The sequence below is a fragment of the Lipotes vexillifer genome, unplaced genomic scaffold (assembly GCF_000442215.2).
Source record: "Lipotes vexillifer unplaced genomic scaffold, Lipotes_vexillifer_v1.1 scaffold758, whole genome shotgun sequence".
NCBI lineage: Eukaryota > Metazoa > Chordata > Mammalia > Artiodactyla > Lipotidae > Lipotes > Lipotes vexillifer.
This window is the reverse complement of record NW_006770348.1, coordinates 356,188-376,413: the sequence shown is the minus strand read 5'-3', so window position 1 is coordinate 376,413 and position 20,226 is coordinate 356,188.

Sequence of the window (20,226 nt, the reverse complement as noted above, 5' to 3'; positions counted from 1 at the left end):
AAGGAACCTTACTAATTATTAATTATCTCCTTCAACCTAATTATTTTTACCTGATAAAACAGATTAAATTACTTGTTCAGGGTCTCAGACTGGAGATAAAATTGAAGCTAGAACTCACTTGATTGTTTTTTACATTACTTATTCTAATACAACAAAAGCTTTCCCCATGCAAAGAGTTAAAACAAGCAAAAGCAAACAAAACAAAAGAAAGCAAAACTAAAGCTAAAGCATTTAGCACATTGAAAAAGGGCAGGAAAACTGTATTTGAATTTAAGTAAATAGTTGCTTTGTAAGCAAACCCCATGTAAATGAATCTTAAGTTTAAACAGTTTTCATAAATATATTTAACACTGTGCTATATAGTAAAAATACTAGGAATTGAAGAGTAAAAGGCTAATGCATACAACCACCACTGTTCTCGATCACTGACATTTCAACTTTAGAGTTCTTCCCCAGGAGAAGCCCACTATTTCTGTCTCAAGGAGGAGGAAAGAGAACACGTAATAGTCAGAGAGAGTGTGATAAACTCCTATCTGTGTTCTTTCTGTCAATTATCTTGACCCAACCCCAGCAATCTCCTGGTGGTGGCAACAAACATCCAATGGGAACGTATAGTAGTCAAAACTAAGAGGGGGAAGACATTTTCTTGAAATATTCTGTTTTTTTCCCCCTCATTGTCCTCTGCTGCTTGGCTCTGGAAATAGGTGCTGTTGTGGAAGTATGTGTCTTTATAAAGCCCCAGATTTCTCAACACGGGACCAAAATAGTTAGCCTTAGGGAACCATTAAGTTCCAAGAATCATCCATTATGTTTACTCTCATATTTACATTTCTACTGCTATTCCTTCATTCCCAATGTTCCAAGGTATTATCTGATATCGTTTTCTTTTACTTTGAATCGATTTTATTAGCAGTTCTTCTAGAAGAAGTTGTCTGATGATGAATTTTCTAAGTTTTCCTTCATCTGAGATTGTCTTTATTTCACCTTCATTTCTGAAGAATAGAATTTTGGCTGACAGTTCTTATCTTTCAGCACATTGAAAAATATTATGCCACTTTCCTTTGACTTCCATGGTTTCTGATGAGAAATCCACAGTTAGAATCACCATTGTATTAGTTTGTTAGGGCTGCCATGACAAAATATCACAGACTGGATGGCTTAGGCAACAGAAATTTATTTTCTCACAATTCTGGAGGCTAAGAGTCTGAGATCAAGGTCTTGTCAGAATTAGATTCTTCTGAGGCCCTTCTCCTTGGCTTGTAAATTGCTGTCTGCTCCCAGTGTCTTCACATCGTCTTCCTCTGTATGTATGTATAGTCAAATTTCCTCTTCTTATAAGGACACCAGTTATATTGGATTAGGACCTGATCTAATTACCTCATTTTAACTTAATTATCTCTTTAAAGACCCTGTCTCCAAATAGGGTCACATTCTGAGGTATTAGGGGTTAGCACCTATACATAAGAATTTTGGTGAAATACAGTTCAGCCCATTGCATTTATTTATTGGTAGTGCATCAATTTTCTCTTGCTTCTTTCAATATTATTTTTATCTTTAATTTTCAGCAGTCTAATTATGGTATGTTTGTCATGAACTTCTTTTAATTTGTCCTGTTTGGAGTTTGCTGAGCTTCTTGAATCTACTTGGATATGTCCCATGTGGGAGCTACTCAGTGGTCTGTTTGGGACATGGATTGTGGTTTATTTATTAGTTTAGGTCTCAAAGTCTTTGGTATTCTGAATAGGGTCTAATTCATACTTACGCAGCTCAGAGATGAGCCCAGGATTTGATGAGAATCTTTATGGAGTCACTTTCTCATGTTTCTCCCACTCTGTAATATTCTTGAAACCCTGTGCCTGTGCAGCCAGCTCTTTTGGGGACATACCAGCAAGCTCCTTTGAGTTTGGCTGCATTCTTTTTTTTCTTTTAACTTTTCTTTCTTTTCCTTAACTTTATTTATTTATTTTTTTGGCCACACCATGCGCAATGTGGGATCTTAGTTCCCCAACCACAGATTGAACCCATGCCCCCTGCATTGGGAGCAGGGAGTCTTAACCACTGGACCACCAGGGAAGTCAATAGGCTGCTTTCTTTAGTGTCCTCTTTATCCAGAGGAAACTCAGCCCTCTTCCTTTGCCCAGGTAATTTTTTTCTTGTTCTTTTAGACAGAGGGCAACAAGTCTGCTGCCCAAGTAGATATCCAACTGGGCATTTAGTTCCTACTTTCTGCATCTTTCAGGCATTCCTAATGTGCCATTACTTATCTTCAGCATTTTGTAGGGGGTATCTACCCTTCTCCCATGACAGAACCAAGAAAAGCTATTGCAGTTTATTCCCAAGTTGAGGATTTATGACTCTGCCTTCTCCAGCCATTTAAAAATAAACTCAGAAAGGGATATTGGCTAGAGTGAGAGTTGACAGTAGCAGTCAGTTTCATAATCTCAGGGCAACAAGTTCAACTCATCACCCTTTCAAACAGGCATGTATGAATTTTTCAGATATAGTGTTAGGAAAATTGGCTAACCATTTCAGAAGATAATGTAGAATTTCTACATTATAATCTATATAAAATTATATTCAATATATATTATAAAATGTAAATTTAAAATCCATAAAATGTAAAAAGTAAATGATTAGGAATGGGATGGCCTTCCTAAAATGTAAAGCATGTAGAAGGGAGATTTATCATAACAGTATACTATATATTCCTTGAGGAAAATACAAATGAAAAGTGTGTAATTAAAAATGTATAATTCGAGATATCAGCACTCTGGTCCTCCCAATATTCACTTTACTGCAGTGGTCTGGAACCTGATCTGCAATCTCTCTGAGGCAAATGACCTCCTATTTTCTACAAGACCCTGAAGAAATTAGAGGAATGAATCTAATGTCCAGCCAAGACTTGAGTTGAGAGTCAGCAGGATGGTACCTGCCAGAGGAGCCTCCTCTTCACTGGTCTGCACAGACAAAGAGAAGACCACAAAGTCAAGAGAAAAGGTGTGAAATATTTGCAGATCCCAAAGGGTCTTTGGTGGCAGAAAAGACATCAGCAACATTCAAGAAACAATAAATTCTTCTTAAAAAATAGAAGGGAGGGATAGCGTCAAGATGGCAGAGGAGGAAGACATGGAGATCACCTTCCTCTCCACAAATACATGAAAAATACATCTAAATGTGGAACAGCTCCTACAAAATACCTACTGAATGCTGGCAGAAGACCTCAGATTTCCCAAAGGAGTCCTGGTGCTCCAGCTGGGGGAACCGCTGAGGTGGTAGAGCCAAGTTCAGGACATTGGTCCACCAGAGACCACCCGGCCCCACGTAATATCAAATGGCGAACACTCTCTCAGAGATCTCCATAACAATGCTAAGGCCCAGCTCCACTCAACGACCAGCAAGCTATGGTGCTGGACACCCTATGCCAAACAACTAGCAAGACAGGAACACAACCCCACCCATTAGCAGAGAGGCTGCCTAAAATCATAATAAGTTCATAGACACCCCAAAACACACCACCAGACATGATCCTGCCCACCAGACAGACAAGATCCAGCCTCATCCACCAGAACACAAGCACCAGTCCCCTCCACCAGGAAGCCTCTGCAACCCACTGAACCAAATTTACCCACTGGGGACAGACATCAAAACAATGGGAACTACAAGCCTGCAGCCTGCAGAAAGGAGACCCAAATATAGTAAGTTAAGGAAAAGGAGAAGACAGAGAAATACACAGCAGATGAGGGAGCAAGGTAAAAACCCACCAGACCAAACAAATGAAGAGGAAATAGGCAGTCTACCTGAAAAAGAATTCAGAGTAATGATAGTAAAGATGATCCAAAATCTTGGAAATAGAATGGAGAAAATACAAGAAACATTTAACAAGGACCCAGAAGAACTAAAGAGGAAACAAACAATGATGAACAACACAATAAATGAAATAAAAAATTCTCAAGAAGTAATCAATAGCAGAATAACTGAGGCAGAAGAACAGATAAGTGACCTGGAAGATAAAATAGTGGAAATAACTACTGCAGAGCAGAATAAAGAAAAAACAATGAAAAGAATTCAGAACAGTCTCAGAGACCTCTGGGACAACAGTAAATACACCAACATTCGAATTATAGGGGTCCCAGAAGAAAAAGAGAAAAAGAAAGGGACTGAGAAAATATTTGAAGAGATTATAGTTGAAAAATTTCCCTAATATGGGAAAGGAAATAGTCAATCAACTCCAGGAAGTGCAGAGAGTCCCATACAGGGTAAATCCAAGGGGAAACACGCCAAGACACATATTAATCAAACTATCAAAAATCAAATACAAAGAAAAAAATATTAAAAGCAGCAAGGGAAAAGCAACAAATAACATACAAGGGAATCCCCACAAGGTTAACAGCTGATCTTTCAGCAGAAACTCTGCAAGCCGGAAGGGACTGGCAGGACATATTTAAAGTGATGAAAGAGAAAAATCTACAACCAAGGTTACTCTAAGCAGCAAGGATCTCATTCACATTTGATAGAGAAATTAAAACCTTTACAGACAAGCAAAAGCTAAGGGAATTCAGCACCAACACACCAGCTTTACAACAAATGCTAAAGGAACTTCTCTAGGCAAGAAACACAAGAGAAGGAAAAGACCTACAATAACAAACCCAAAACAATTAAGAAAATGGTAATAGGAACATACATATCGATAACAACCTTAAATGTAAATGGATTAAATGCTCCAACCAAAAGACATAGACTTGCTGAATAGATAAAAAAAACAAGACTTGCATATATGCTGTCTACAAGAGACACACTTCAGACCTAGGGACACATACAGACTGAAAATGAGGGGATGGAAAAAGATCTTCCATGCAAATGGGAATCAAAAGAAATCTGGAGTAGCAATTGTCATATTAGACAAAATAGACTTTAAAATAAAGACTATTACAAGAGACAAAGAAGGACACTACATAATGATCAAGGGGTCAATCCAAGAAGAAGATATAACAACTGTAAAGATTTATGCACCCAACACAGGAGCACCTCAATACTTAAGGCAAACACTAACAGCCATAAAAGGGGAAATGGACAATAACACAATCATAGTAGGGAACTTTAACACCCCACTTTCACCAATGGACAGGTAATCCAAAATAAAAATAAATAAGGAAACACAAGCTTTAAATGATACATTCAAAAAGATGGACTTAATCGATATTTAAAGGACATTCCATCCAGAAACAGCATAATACACTTTCTTCTCAGTGCTCATGGAGCATTTTCCCGGATAGATCGTATCTTGGGTCACAAATAAAGCCTTGTTAAATTTAAGAAAATGAAATTGTATCAAGTATCTTTTCTGACCACAATGCTATGAGACTAGATATCAATTACAGGAAAAAATCTGTAAGAAATACAAACACATGGAGGCTAAACAATACACTTCAGAATAACCAAGAGATCACTGAAGAAATCAAAGAGGAAATCAAAAAATACCTTGAAACAAATGACAAGGAAAACATGATGACCCAAAACCTGTGGGATGCAGCAAAAGCAATTCTAAGAGGCAAGTTTATAGCAATACAGTCCTTCTTCAAGAAACAGGAAACATCTCAAATAAACAACCTAACCTTGCACCTAAAGCAATTAGAGAAAGAATAACAAAAAAACACCCAAAGTTAGCAGATAGAAAGAAATCATAATGATCAGATCAGAAATAAATGAAAAAGAAATGAAGCAAACGAAAGCAAAGATCAATAAAACTAAAAGCTGGTTCTTTGAGAAGATAAACAAAGTTGATAAACTTCCAGCCAGACTCATCAAGAAAAAAAGGGGAGAAGACTGAAATCAATAGAATTAGAAATGAAAAAGGAGAAGTAACAACTGACACTGCAGAAATACAAAGGATCATGCGAGATTACTACAAGCAACTATATGCCAGTAAAATGGACAACCTGGAAGAAATGGACAAATTCTTAGAAAAGCACAAATTCCTGAGACTGAACTAGGAAGAAATAGAAAATATAAACAGGCAAATCACAGGCACTGAAATTGAAACTGTGATTAAAAATCTTCCAACAAAGAAAATCCCAGGACCAGAGAGCTTCACAGACGACTTCTATCAAACATTTACAGAAGAGATAACACCTATTCTTCTCAAATTCTTCCAACATATAGCAGAGCGAGGAACACTCCCAAACTCATTCTACGAGGCCACCATCACCCTGATACCAAAACCAGAGAAAGATGTCACGAAAAAAGAAATCTACAGACCATTATCACTGATGAACATAGATGCAAAAATCCTCAACAAAATACTAGCAAACAGAATCCAACAGCACATTAAAAGGATCATACACTATGATCAAGTGGGGTTTATCCCAGGAATGCAAGGATTCTTCAATACACGCAAATCAAACAACGTGATAAACCATATTAACAAATAGAAGGATAAAAGCCATATGATGATCTCAATAGATGCAGAAAAAGTTTTTGACAAAATTCATCACCCATTTATGGTAGAAACTCTCCAGAAAGTAGGCATAGAGGGAACTTACCTCGACATAATAAAGGCCATATATGGCAAACACACAGCCAACATCGTTCTCAATGGTGAAACACTGAAACCATTTCCAATAAGATCAGGAACAAGACAAGGTTGCCCACTTTCACCACTATTATTCAACATAGTTTTGGAAATTTTAGCCACAGCAATTAGTGAAGAAAAAGGAATCCAAAACGGGAAAGAAGAAGTAAAACTGTCAGTGTTTGCAGATGACATGATACTATACATAGACAATCCCAAAGATGCTACCAGAAAACTACTAGAGCTAATCAATGAATTTGATAAAGTAGCAGGATATAAAATTAATGCACAGAAATCTCTTGCATTCCTATACAGTAATGATGAAAAATCTGAAAGGGAAATTAATGAAACACTCCTGTTTACCATTGCTACGAAAAGAATAAAATAACGAGGAATAGACCTACCTAAGGAGACAAAAGACCTGTATGCAGAAAACTATAAGACACTGATGAAAGAAATTAAAGATGATACAAATAGATGGAGAGGTATACCATATTCTTGGATTGGAAGAATCAGCATTGTGAATATGACTATACTACCCGAAGCAATCTACAGATTCAGGGCAATCCCTATCAAACTACCAGTGACATTTTTTGGAGAACTAGAACCAAAAATTTCCCAATTTGTATGGCAACACAAAAGACCCCAAATGCCAAATCAATCTTGAGAAAGAAAAACGGAGCTGGAGGAATCAGACTCCCTGACTTCCGACTCTACTACAAAACTACAGTAATCAAGACAGTATGGTACTGGCACAAAAACAGAAATATAGATCAATGGAACAGGATAGAAAGCCCAGAGATAAACCCACACACATATGGTCACCTTATCTTTGATAAAGGATTCAAGAATATACAATGGAGGAAAGACAGCCTCTTCAATAAGTGGTGCTGGGAAAACTGGACAGCTACATGTAAAAGAATGAAATTAGAACTCTCCCTAACACTGTATACAAAAATAACCGAGAAATGGATTGAAGACCTAAATGTAAAGCCAGACACTATAATACTCTTAGAGGAAAACATAGGCAGAACGCTGTTTGACATAAATCACAGCAAGATCCTTTATGGCCCACCTCTTAGTGAAATAGAAATAAAAACAAATATAAACAAATGGGACTTAATGAAACTTAAAAGCTTTTCCACAGCAAAGGAAAACATAAGATGAAAAGACAACCCTCAGAATGGGATAAAATATTGCAAATGAAGCAACTGACAAATGATGAATCTCCAAATTATACAAGCATATCATGCAGCTCCATATCAAAAAAACAAACAACCCAATCCAAAAATGGGCAGAAGACCTAAATAGACATTTCTCCAAAGAAGATATACAGATTGCCAACCAACACATGAAAGGATGCTCAACATCACTAATCATTAGAGAAATGAAAATCAAAACTACAATGAGGAATCACCTCGCACCAGTCAGAATGGCCATCATCAAAAACTCTCCAAACAATAAATGCTGGTGAGGGTGTGGAGAAAATGGACCCCTCTTGCGCTGTTGGTGGGAATGTAAATTGATACAGCCACTATGGAGAACAGTATGGATGTTCCTTAAAAAAACTACAAATAGAACTACGATACGACCCTGCAATCCCACTACTGGGCATATACCCTGAGAAAACCATCATTCAAAAAGAGTCATGTACCACAATGTTCATGGCAGCACTATTTATAATAGTCAGGACGTGGAAGCCACCTAAGTGTCCATTGACAGATGAATGGATAAAGAAGATGTGGTACATATATACAATGGAATATTACTCAGCCATAAAAAGAAACAAAATTGAGTTATTTGTAGTGAGGTGGATGGACCTAGAGTCTGTCATACAGAGTGAAGTAAGTCAGAAAGAGAAAAACAAATACCGTATGCTAACACATATATATGGAATCTAAAAGAAAAAAACATGTTTCTGAAGAAGCTAGGGTAGGACAGGAATAAAGACGCTGGGATGAAGTGAGAGAGTGGCATGAACATATATACAGTACCAAATGTAAAATAGATAGCTAGTGTGAAGCAGCCACATAGGGCATGGAGATCAACTCAGTGCTTTGTGTCCACCTAGAGGGATGGGATAGGGAGGGTGGGAGGAAGACGCAAGAGGGAGGAGATATGGGGATATATGTTTATGTATAGCTGATTCACTTTGTTATACAGGAGAAACTAACACACCACTGTGAAGCAGTTATACTCCAATAAGGATGTTAAAAAAATGTATAATTCCACTCTACAAAGATAACAGACTGTTAATATTGTGGAGTATATGTTTCCAGTTTCTTCCGTACTTCTCTCTTCTTTTTATCATAATACATTAAATCTGCTTTTGTTCTCAGCAATATATTACAGGTATCTTTAAAAGACTCAATGCTTTCCTCTTAATATTTACATAAGAATCAATTGCATATATGTACCAGATTTTGTACAAGTTGGTAGGTCATTAGGTTGATTCTCATTTTCACTATTAAAATGCATACTGTAAATAATATCCTTATCTCTAGGATAAATTTTTAGAAGTAAATCTGCTGGCTTAAAGGAAACACATATTTAAGAGTTTGTTTGTTTTTTTTTATTTTGTATCAAGTTGACCTTCAAAGTATGTACAAATTTACACACTTAACAGTGATGCATGAAAGTTCCTGTTTCTTCATCATTACCAACAATTAATATTAATAATTATTTCCATCTTCATCGATATGATAGGCAAAAATTGACTTTGTTTTATTTTATTTTATTTAATTTCTAATGATCTTGAATATTTTTGTTTTCATCATTTTATATCTACATCTTTTATCCACTTGACATTGATTTTTATATAGACTGTGAGCTAACTTAATTCCTTCCAGAGGGCTAGCTGCTTATCCCAATACTATTTGTTGAATAATCTTTCCTTTTCCTACTGATCTGGAATCCCATATTCGTCCTAAAGTAAATTATATCATACTTAATTTTGTTTCTTGACTTCCTATTCTATTCCATTTTTCTAGATGACAGACTGATTGATTCCAGCACCAACTCGTTTAGTTACCCTGACTTCATAATACAACTTTCTACTCCTTTATAAACATTTGTTTTAAAAATTCCCACATTATTCTTGCCTAATTTTATTCCAGAAAACCTATATAATTATTTTTCAATTTCTAAAATAAGTCCTATTGAGATTTTGATCTGTATTTCATCAAATGTATACATTAATTTGTAGAGAATTGTTAACTTTTATATATCGAGTATTTATATTTATGAATATGCTATATTGCACCGTTAATTAAAATATTATTTTATTTTCTTATATGCAGTTTTGCTGTTTAAAAATATTTGTTGTTGTAAAATATAAATCTCATTATATAGACATTTTTACATGTCAGTCAATAACCATGTAAAAGCAAAAAGTGTGTTGTAATACTCAAAGATACACCAAAATGTTAACACTGGGTATTTCTATTTTGGGGAATTGTATGGTATTATTTTATCCTATGGACTTTAAAAACAATTTTATTGATATACCATATAATTGAACCCTTTAAAGTGTACAATTCAGTATTTTTTATATGTTCGCAGGATTTTGCATCCATAAACATTATGTAATTTTAGAACATTTTCATCACCCCCCAAAAAACTTCATACCCAATAGCACTCACTCCTTATTTAATCGCAACTCCCATATCCCTAGGCAATCAGTAGTCTACTTTCTGTGTCTATAGATTTGCCTATTTGGACACTTCATATAAACGATATTATATAATATGCCATCTTTTGTAAGTGTCTTATTTAGCCTATGTCTTCAAGGTTCATCTCTATTGTACCACGTATCAGCATTTTGTTCCTTTTCATGGCTGAATGATAATGTATTGTATGGCTATACCACCTATTATTTATCCATTCATTAGTTGATAGACGTTTGGGTTGTTTTTACTTTATGACTATTATGAATAATGCTACAGTGAGCATTCAGTAACAAGTTTTTGTGTGGATGTTTGTTTTCAGTTCTCTTAGGTATATACTTAGGAGTGAAATTGATATGTCCTATGTTTTAACTTTTTGAGGAACTGCCAGACTGTTTTTCAAAGTGGCTGCACCATTTTACATTATCACTAGCAGTATATGAGGGTTCTGATTTCTCCACATCCTCACCAACACTTTTTATCTGTTGTTTTTTATTATACGCATCCTAGTGTGTGTCTTTTCTTTAATGCTCTATAATGCTCACATACTTCTTTTTAATGACAAACCTCCTATATTCATTAAAGCAAGCATTATGACATGGGTACCCTGGAAACTGCAAACAAATATTGACCTCTGTTTACACAATGTCCTGAATCACTTCTGGATAGGCAGACATTGAAATATTAAAATGGACATGTTTATAGCCACAGATATGCAATTGTATGTGAGGGAAAATGATATCACAAATTCCAACAATGTTTTCTGACTTTTTAAAAGGAAGTTGAGAGTTCTTTCTTTTTAATTTTTAAGTTTTTTATTACTTTTTATTGGAGTATAGTTGCTTTACAATGTTGTGTTAAGTTGAGAGTTCTTAAACTTTTCAGCACCTCTATTAGCACTTCACATTTCCATGAAATTTTAAAGTTCATTTGCAGAGATTGAGGATTATCATCAATAATCTTATTTTAAACTAATTTTTGCTTCTGTCCTCTTATTTTCCTTCCTTTCTCTAATTCATTTCATGCCCAGCACCCAGTTGGCTAACATTTTAAGCAAACAACTATATCACATCACACTTCTTCAAAATAATTATCTTTGTCTTGATTCTGTTACCTCTAATTTGTAGAAAGAGGACAGAGTAAGGTGTTTTATGATGCAGATTACCCGAGTATAGTAAATCCAACTATAGTACTTGAATTGCTATTTAATTCAATGTGTTATAAAGAAATAGCTGTTGCATGTATATTCTATCTATAGTTATCTCCCTGTCATCTATCTATCATCTATAATACCTGAGAACTACTGAGATTAGTATAACCTCAGATTATAAGTCAATATAAGATTATATTGATTAGCATTTTGTTCGTTTTCATATGCTCTGTCTATAAAGTCATCTTAAGGTTTTGAAATATGAATGAGAAAAAAGGAGGAGGCATTTTCAAAGTTACTGTAGGTCTGTTTTACCAAGTAGTGGCAGCAACTTCAAATCATCTTCAGGGAAGATGGTTTCTTCTGTTTAGGAAGTATCCAAATGGGCCTTTTAATTACGTAAATACAAAATAGATGCACTTCCAAATGCCTTTAGAGAGACTGTAAAGTCCTGGTAACCTGAATATAATCTCGAGTATTCCAACTTCATCATGCAAATTGCTGTGTATGCTTGAGATTATGTGGAATTATGTAGATTGCTTTTTGAAAGGGAGATGGAAGTGGAAAAAATAATGCCCTGGGTGCAGACAAATGGCAAAGTGTTTTAACAGATTATATTTATGGAAAGAATGGGGCTTTGGGAGTACTGGGAGACAACACTGACATGGACACTGTAGTGGCAATGAAGACTCCTTTCCAGAAGGCTTTAAGTTAGGGAGACATTGGCTGAGGGTAATTAGAACTGGAAAGGAAACATACTGCTGCCCCTCCTAATAGGTAGACTGTAACACAAAGCACCACTCTGAGTACATGTAGGAATAATTGAGTAATATCCTAGAGGTGAAGGGATTGGGATGAGTCCCAAAGAGCGCAATGGTATGGTTTAGGGCTGTGCTGTCCAATAGAAATTTTGGTAGTAATGGAAAAGTACTAGATTTGTGCTGTCCAGTACAATCTAGTAACCACTAGACACAAGAACACTTGAAATGTGCCTGGTGTGACTGAGGAACCAATTTTAAAATTTAACTTAATTACTTAAAATTTAAATAGCCACATGTAGCTAATTGCTATTTATTGGACAGCACAGGTCTAGAATATTAAAAATAACTGAGATATCAAACACTTAAAAGTAGTAGAAACATGAACATTTCATTTACACATCTAAGACTGAGTCAAAATTGAACCGAAAATGGATCTTTATAGTATAGTCATTGGTGAAAATAATTTTTAGATATGTCATTCTACACTGCATGTGAAATAAAATTCAAAATCTTTAGCTGAATATACAAGGCTTTCCAAAATTCACTCCGAAGTCATTGTTCCAACCTTAAGTCCAACAGTCTTCTAATACAAAACCTCTGTTGATTAAGCCAATCTGGACTATCTGCCATTTCCAAAGAAATGCAGAAACTGAGGTTTAGAGAGATTAGATTACTTATACTCAGGTTGCAAAGGTGATAGATGTTCAAATCTAGGCATTGTGATTCTAGAGCTCTCTCTCTTATCACTATACCAGTTTTCTTATCTTCAAAATAAACATAATAATAGGACCTGCTTCATAAGATTGCTTGAAGATTAATGAGATATTCATATGGCAAGCTTGACTCTCATCTGGTACACAACAAATGCTCAATGAAAATTAGCTATTACTGTTGATGCTACATTGGCATTGTGGCTTACAATACTTATTAATTGCAGATTATAACATAGAATAAAACAAGAAAATGATTTTTCTTTTTTAAGTCCAATAAACTATTTTTGCTTTTGACCTATATTATCTTGACTAGCATTATGGCATTTACAGAGATTTCAAATAAAAATTAGTTCATGTATTAGTTTTATATCACTCTGGAAATGTTCCACCACCCCAAAGCCACCTGAATTACAAAGTAATGAAATGGCTTAGCAAAGTGCTATGGTGCTGAAATAACATCATTTCAAAGAGTACATTTGTGCATAAACCAAAACAAAAAAGCAACAGAAGAAAAGTCAGCCACTGAAAAACATAGTGGACTATAAACAAAAATGAGTCTCAAGCAAGATCATTCCTTTTTATCATGGAAAAAACAAAATATGGAAAGGAGACAATGAAATGCATTTGCAAGAGGCCAGACAAGTAAGGTTATTCAGCTTGTATCTCTACCAGAGATACAGCAGCCTAAATATGCTCTTGAGTATGCATAGTAAAGTTATTATTTGCTTTTGGAAAGTATGTGGCTCTGACCATAAGAAACTGCAGCATAAATATAGGCTTTACTATGAAATATAATTTAAGAATGCTGTCATCAGTTTGGAAATATATTACTAAAATTTTTCCTACAAAAAAGAAGGATTTAAGAAATAACGTAGTTTTCAGGGCTTCCCTGGTGGCACAGTGGTTGAGAGTCCACCTGCCGGTGCAGGGGACACGGGTTCATGCCCCGGTCCGGGAGGATCCCACATGTCGCAGAGCGGCTGGCCCCGTGAGCCATGGCCACTGAGCCTGCGTGTCCAGAGCCTGTGCTCCGCAACAGGAGAGGCCACAACAGTGAGAGACCCGTGTACCGCAAAAAAAAAAAAAAAAGAAATAATGTAGTTTTCATTGAGATTTTTGTGTTCATGTCAAGTATTCAGAAGGGGAACATATAATATAAAAAGGACATGCACATCAATAGTTTCTAATATTAATTATTTTGAATGTTCCGTATGTGTCTTAGAAAATTGCGGCAATGCTTGTGAGATTGTGCTTTATGAATATTGATTGTTTTAATAGTAGAATATAAAATCTAAGAACAAGATGCTCAGTAGGTAAAATCTATAAAATAAATAAATAAACCTACAAAATAAATAAATAAAATCTAAAAACAAGATGCCTTGCATGCATGTCATGATTTATTTCCTCAGAACTTTTCTACTTCTTTACCAATTGGTATAAGGAATTTTATATCTCCCAGATTGCAAGAAAAATAAACCAGACATATTGTTAAGGCTTTCAGAGCTAGACACAAAATTCAATGAACTCATTTTAATCAAAGTTAAACAACTGGATGAATTTCTTATGTTAATGTTAGTTTTATATTTTTCTAGATATTATAAAATACTATTCTATTTTGTGGATTTAATTGCAGTAGATTCTTGAGTAGAAAATATCAGAGGAGTTATTCAACCTTTATTTTGCAAACTTTTATTATGTAAGGGGTTGGATTAAATCAAGATAATACTTTGTGTAATATTAATTGACTTCCTTGGACTTTTATTTGTAATTTTTTTTTTTGCGGTACACGGGCCTCTTACTGTTGTGGCCTCTCCCGTTGCGGAGCACAGGCTCCGGACGCGCAGGCTCAGCGGCCATGGCTCACGGGCCCAGCCGCTCCACGGCACGTGGGATCTTCCCAGACCTGGGCACGAACCCATGTCCCCTGCATTGGCAGGCGGACGGACTCTCAACCACTGCGCCACCAGGGAAGCCCTGTAATTTTTAAAAAATAGAAACACGGTGTAAAGTTTGTTTAACAGTACAGCATTGTAAAGTAAAAGGATTAAAAAGAATCCTTCTTTGGGAGAATTTTGATTTCTATATATTATTTGAAAGCCTGAAGCTATCTGACTTTTTCTTTATGACCTTATTTCCTTTTTTGCAAAATCTTTTCCCAAGTCTTCCATAAGGCCTCTTAAGATAAATCAAGGGATAACCTAAAGTTAGTCAGTAAGTGCTTTTGACCTTTGGACTACTGTAACTGCAAATATAAGAAATGTGCTACAATGATACGTTTAGATCAGGTCAAAAAGGTAACATGGTTGAATGTGTTTATTTTTCTTTACAGTTGTGATAGGGTTGAATGATTTTTCTTTAAGCTCTCTGCTTCTATCACATCATATCAGTTGAGAGGATTCAGGGTTTTTAGTACTGAAGGTCAGACACTACTAAGCACTAAGAGTCTTTATTTAACTGAACAGGGAAAGGAGAAAATATCCAATTTAATTCAGACATTTATGACCTCAATTTAGATCCCTATTTTTATGTTCAATCCAAATGTGTTGAATCTAAAATCAAAACAATATACTTTGTTCTGCTCTGGATTAAAATAGGTTGTGCTGGACATGATTTGTAATAGTTTTTAATATGTGTCTCATATCAGCCTACCTCCTGCTAATAGGTTAGTAAGCTTCTATTTCTCTTTACCACTGCAACCAATAAACACTACTATAATAGGAAATATAATACTAATACAAGGCAACCTGCCTTTCATGCTCATCATAAAAAATGTGTAATATGAGCATGCCATGTACACAATCAACCCTTCCATTCTAGGGGAAAAAAGGGAGGAAAGGTAATAAATTGGTGCATGGAAGTCTTTGTGACACTAAATAACTCTAAGTAATGAGATATTATAATTCTGGGCACAGTAGTAGCCCAACTGTTTGAAATTTCATATTATACTGTATTAAATTTTTAGTTATCTGCTGTTGGTTTGGATATTATCTAAGATTCAGAGTTAGCATTCACAAGGAAGCACCCAAGCATACAAATCTTAAAAAAATAAAAATAAAAACTGCCACAGTACAAGTTGATTTCCCAAGGATGCAAAGAGAATAATTTTCTACAGATGAAGCATACCTTTATGCACTCTACTGAAAATTAGGCATAGTGTTATACATTCATAATATATCTTGTAGCTCCTCAAGTACAAAGAGTGGGTTAGAACTAAAGTATAAATCATATGCTTGTTTTTGGATTGCTTTATCTAATCCTTTATACATATATTAGTCCCATTGTAAAATAGAGATGTGATTTTCCTTTCACAAGTCTAACTAAATCTTCACATTATGCAAATACACGTCTGTTCAGAAAGCAAAGGTAAAGAAACAATCCACATTTACTACAAAACAACAAAGATTTCAAGGATATTGGAGTATAATTTTGTCTTTGCTTTATTTCAGCTGCATCAAGGTTTAATGGTGATGTATTTTACTTCTGTTCTCCAAACAATAAAAAAAAATTCCTTTAGAGTGTATTGACCACAATATAAGCAACATACTTAAAGATAGTTATTTTAAACAAACCTTAAAGGCAAACTAATTAAGTATATTTTACATATTAGTAACCTATAAAAAGGGAAAGCTAATATAAAATACAGCTCTTGAACACACACCTAGCCACCAAATGATTTTACCAATTCCTACTCCCATCAACAGTGAGTTCAATTATAAATGCTGTTCATCGTAAGATTATTTTAAATGAGGCCCGTATAATATTCCACTTTGAGCTTGTTTTGCTTTGGCAAATGTCTAAATCCTTGACTCCACCCTCCTCCTCATGTTACTAGAAATGTTGATTTTTAATTTGGAATTTTCCCTTCTCTTCTCATGAGAAATTTAGTTTAGTGATAGGCACTTTAATTAATCAAGCAGTCAACATATATATAATTCCTACTATTATAATTCATTATATTCAAAGAAAACAAAGTAAATAATTTCATTAATGAGTCTAAACAAGGAAAAGGAAGATACATGGAGAACAAAATGTACCTGGAAAATGAGTAAGAGGAGAGCTTTAGAGTGAGTGATCATATTCCCTTTGGGGATACTTGTGTAATGAAGAAATATTGGGTTTTCTTTTCAAAAAATAACCTCTTTATTAAGGGAATTAATTATGTTCCTGAGATCAATTAAGAAGGCAGTTTTATGGATTTAATCAATTGTGTTCTCTATCATTCATTCAAAGAGTATTTATCAAACACTACACTGTACTAATCCTTAATTTTATCTTTCAGATTTTAACACAAAAATTCAATTTAGTATGAAATGCTATTGTTATAAAAGATATTTGCAGTTAAAGCTACTCTAAAAACTGGATTTCCTGAAAATGTGGGGAAAATTAACTATGTTTTAGATTTTTGAAAAGATCTGAAACATCAATACAAGCAGACTAATTTTACCACATGCCCATGAAAAGGTTTTGTTTTGTTTTGTTTTGTTTTGTTTTTGCGGTATGCAGGCCTCTCACTGTTGTGGCCTCTCACGTTGAGGAGTGCAGGCTCAGTGGCCATGGCTCACGGGACCAGCCGCTCCGTGGCATGTGGGATCTTCCTGGACAGGGGCACGAACTCGTGTCCCCTGCATCGGCAGGCGGACTCTCGACCACTGTGCCACCAGGGAAGCCCCAAGAAAAGGTTTTAACTACTAAACTCCATTGTATATTCAAGATCCAATTTTAAGAAGAGACAAAAAAAAAACAATCCAGGCTTATAAGATATTAGGAGTTAATTGTGCACATTACAGAAAGGTGTTTCAACTTCACAAAATAGTAGTGTAGGATTTACATGTACTACTTACTGAATAAACACACTGTACTATTATTCTGTCTTTCAGTATTAAAACTTTTACATAAAGCAAGTCACACCAATATCTAAACTTAGAATTAGCTGAAACCCAGACTAACTTCCTGCACTGTGCAAGAAATATCATTTGAATGTTACTGACAGTGTTCATTTAACTTTAGCTTTAACACTTTTAGTGCAAGAGAGAATGTTTTGTTTTAGTTTGGTTTCAATTTCTTCATTCTAGTGAGCATCACATTATATGTGTTATATAATTCGGCAGCATTAAATAAACCAAGATTAGGTCCTTTGAGAAACACTAAAATATTTTTGCAACATTTTTGCTAGTGGTATTTCTGTGGACAGCAACACGCTCTTTCATTTGGAAAGACCACATTTCTGTTTTACACAAAGGCGCACACACACACACACACACACACACACACACACACACACACACAAATACATATCCCAATAAACAAGTGTTTGAATAAAGACATAGAGACACAGAGATTTAATGAGAGTATTAGGTTTCACATGCTCATGGGTTAGAATCTACTACAGCTCCGATACTTATAAGGCATGCATGTATCTATAAGATTAAACCAGTCTTCTCTGAAGACTGAGGAATTTATCAGCAAAAGTGATAGTAGCCAGGACTGTCCAATTTTTCTAAATCCCCTATTGGAACCACTAGGGGGCATGTCTGTTGGTAAATCTAATGATCAGCAATTGACTTGACCTTGGAAGCCAAGTAAGTAAAATTTTAATTTCAATGGGTCAGAAATTCTATACTGTAACTGACTGAGGAGTTTAGTCAAACTTATTCCAGATGCTTCCTGGATAAAATGTTAGGCCAGACAGATTTCTATGCACAGAAAAAAAAATAGGATAGATGAAAAAATAATTTTCATTTTAGTAGGTTTCTCAGCAGTAGTTGCTCAGAAGAGACACACGTTTTATCTAATATAAAAGGGTCAATGCAGTAGAATATTGCACTTTATTGTATCTCTCCAAAATATGTGTATATTTTTAGGTACAAAAGACTACCTCTATTTGATTTTCCTCTAGAGAGTTTGATTTGGGAAGAATAATGATGAATATAAGCCATTTAACATTGTTTTTGGATTTCTATTTAGAAATGGAACAAGGTCAAGGTTGGTGCACATTCAAAATACAGCAATAGCAACCAACATTGAATCAAAATTACACTATCTACTTGTCTGATTTTTTTCATCATTGTATCCTAATAATTTATAATGAGTGCATTTTTCCTGATGATTTGCTTAGCCAAATAACTTGAATCATATCATTTTTTCCTCATTTTCTAAGTGTAGTTATTTAAAAGCAGTAATATCAATTCTTTGTACTCTAGATGCTTATAGATCTTTGGATCAAAGTTGAGGAGGCCTCAAAAATAATGGGCTGGGACTGTGAGTCTGAGAAGGGGTGGAATAAGAAATAGTAAACTATAGGAATTCCATTTTATTCTAGCCAATATGTGTATGAAATTATAATTTGAGTATCTTTTATCTGTTAGTTTGCTATCAACTGTTTCTACTTGATCTCAGATTCAGTCACCTTTGTACCAATCATTTGTAAAATCCTTAGAGTTAGGAATGTAATCTATTGTGGTTGGGGTGGGAAGGGGAGAAGAACCAACTTTTGTTTAGCATCAAATATGTTTCAAGCGTTTTACAAATATCTCATTTAACTTTCACAACATCCCAGGAAGTGGGGGCTAATCCTATTCCTAATTTACAGATGAGGAAACTGGCTTAGAGATTAAGTCTCTTGCATAAATCACAAAGTTAACAAGTGAAAGATCTGGAATTGCAAACTGTTCACCCTACTCCAGATTCCATGCTCTTTCATTTTACCTGAAGTTAACTGTCTGATATGGAGATAGAATTTAAAACTTTGACCTTGGAACTTCCCTGGAAGTCCAGTGGTTAAGACTTTGCCTTCCAATGCAGGGGGTGTGGGTTCCATCCCTGACTGGGTAGCTAAGATCCCACATACCTGGGGCCAAAAACCAAAACTTAAAAAAGAATCAATATTGAAACAAATTCAATAAAGACTTTAAAAATGGTCCACATCAAAAAAGAATCTTTAAGAAAAAAAATAACTTTGACCTTATTAATATCATATTCCTAATTTATTAGACCCTTGCTACTCAAAATGTAGTCCAAATACCTGTTCACCTGGGAACTTGTTAGACATTTAAATTCTTGGGCCCACTCCAGACCTGCTGAAGTTAGAAACTTCATTTTAACAATTTTAGCAGGCTATTTGTAAGCACATTAGAATTTGAGAAGTGCTATTTTATATAACTTGACTGGACAAATCATTCCCTGCTTCTTGGAAGTATGCAAATATAATAGTGAAGACTCCTTTTCAAGGCCTTTTAAAAATTTATAGATTGTTTACTTGCTGTTTAAAATAGACAACGTAGGTAGCTGAAATAATTCTAACATTGTGCCTCTGTATAAAAATCACTTTAGGGGCTTCCCTGGTGGCACAGTGGTTGAGAGTCCGCCTGCC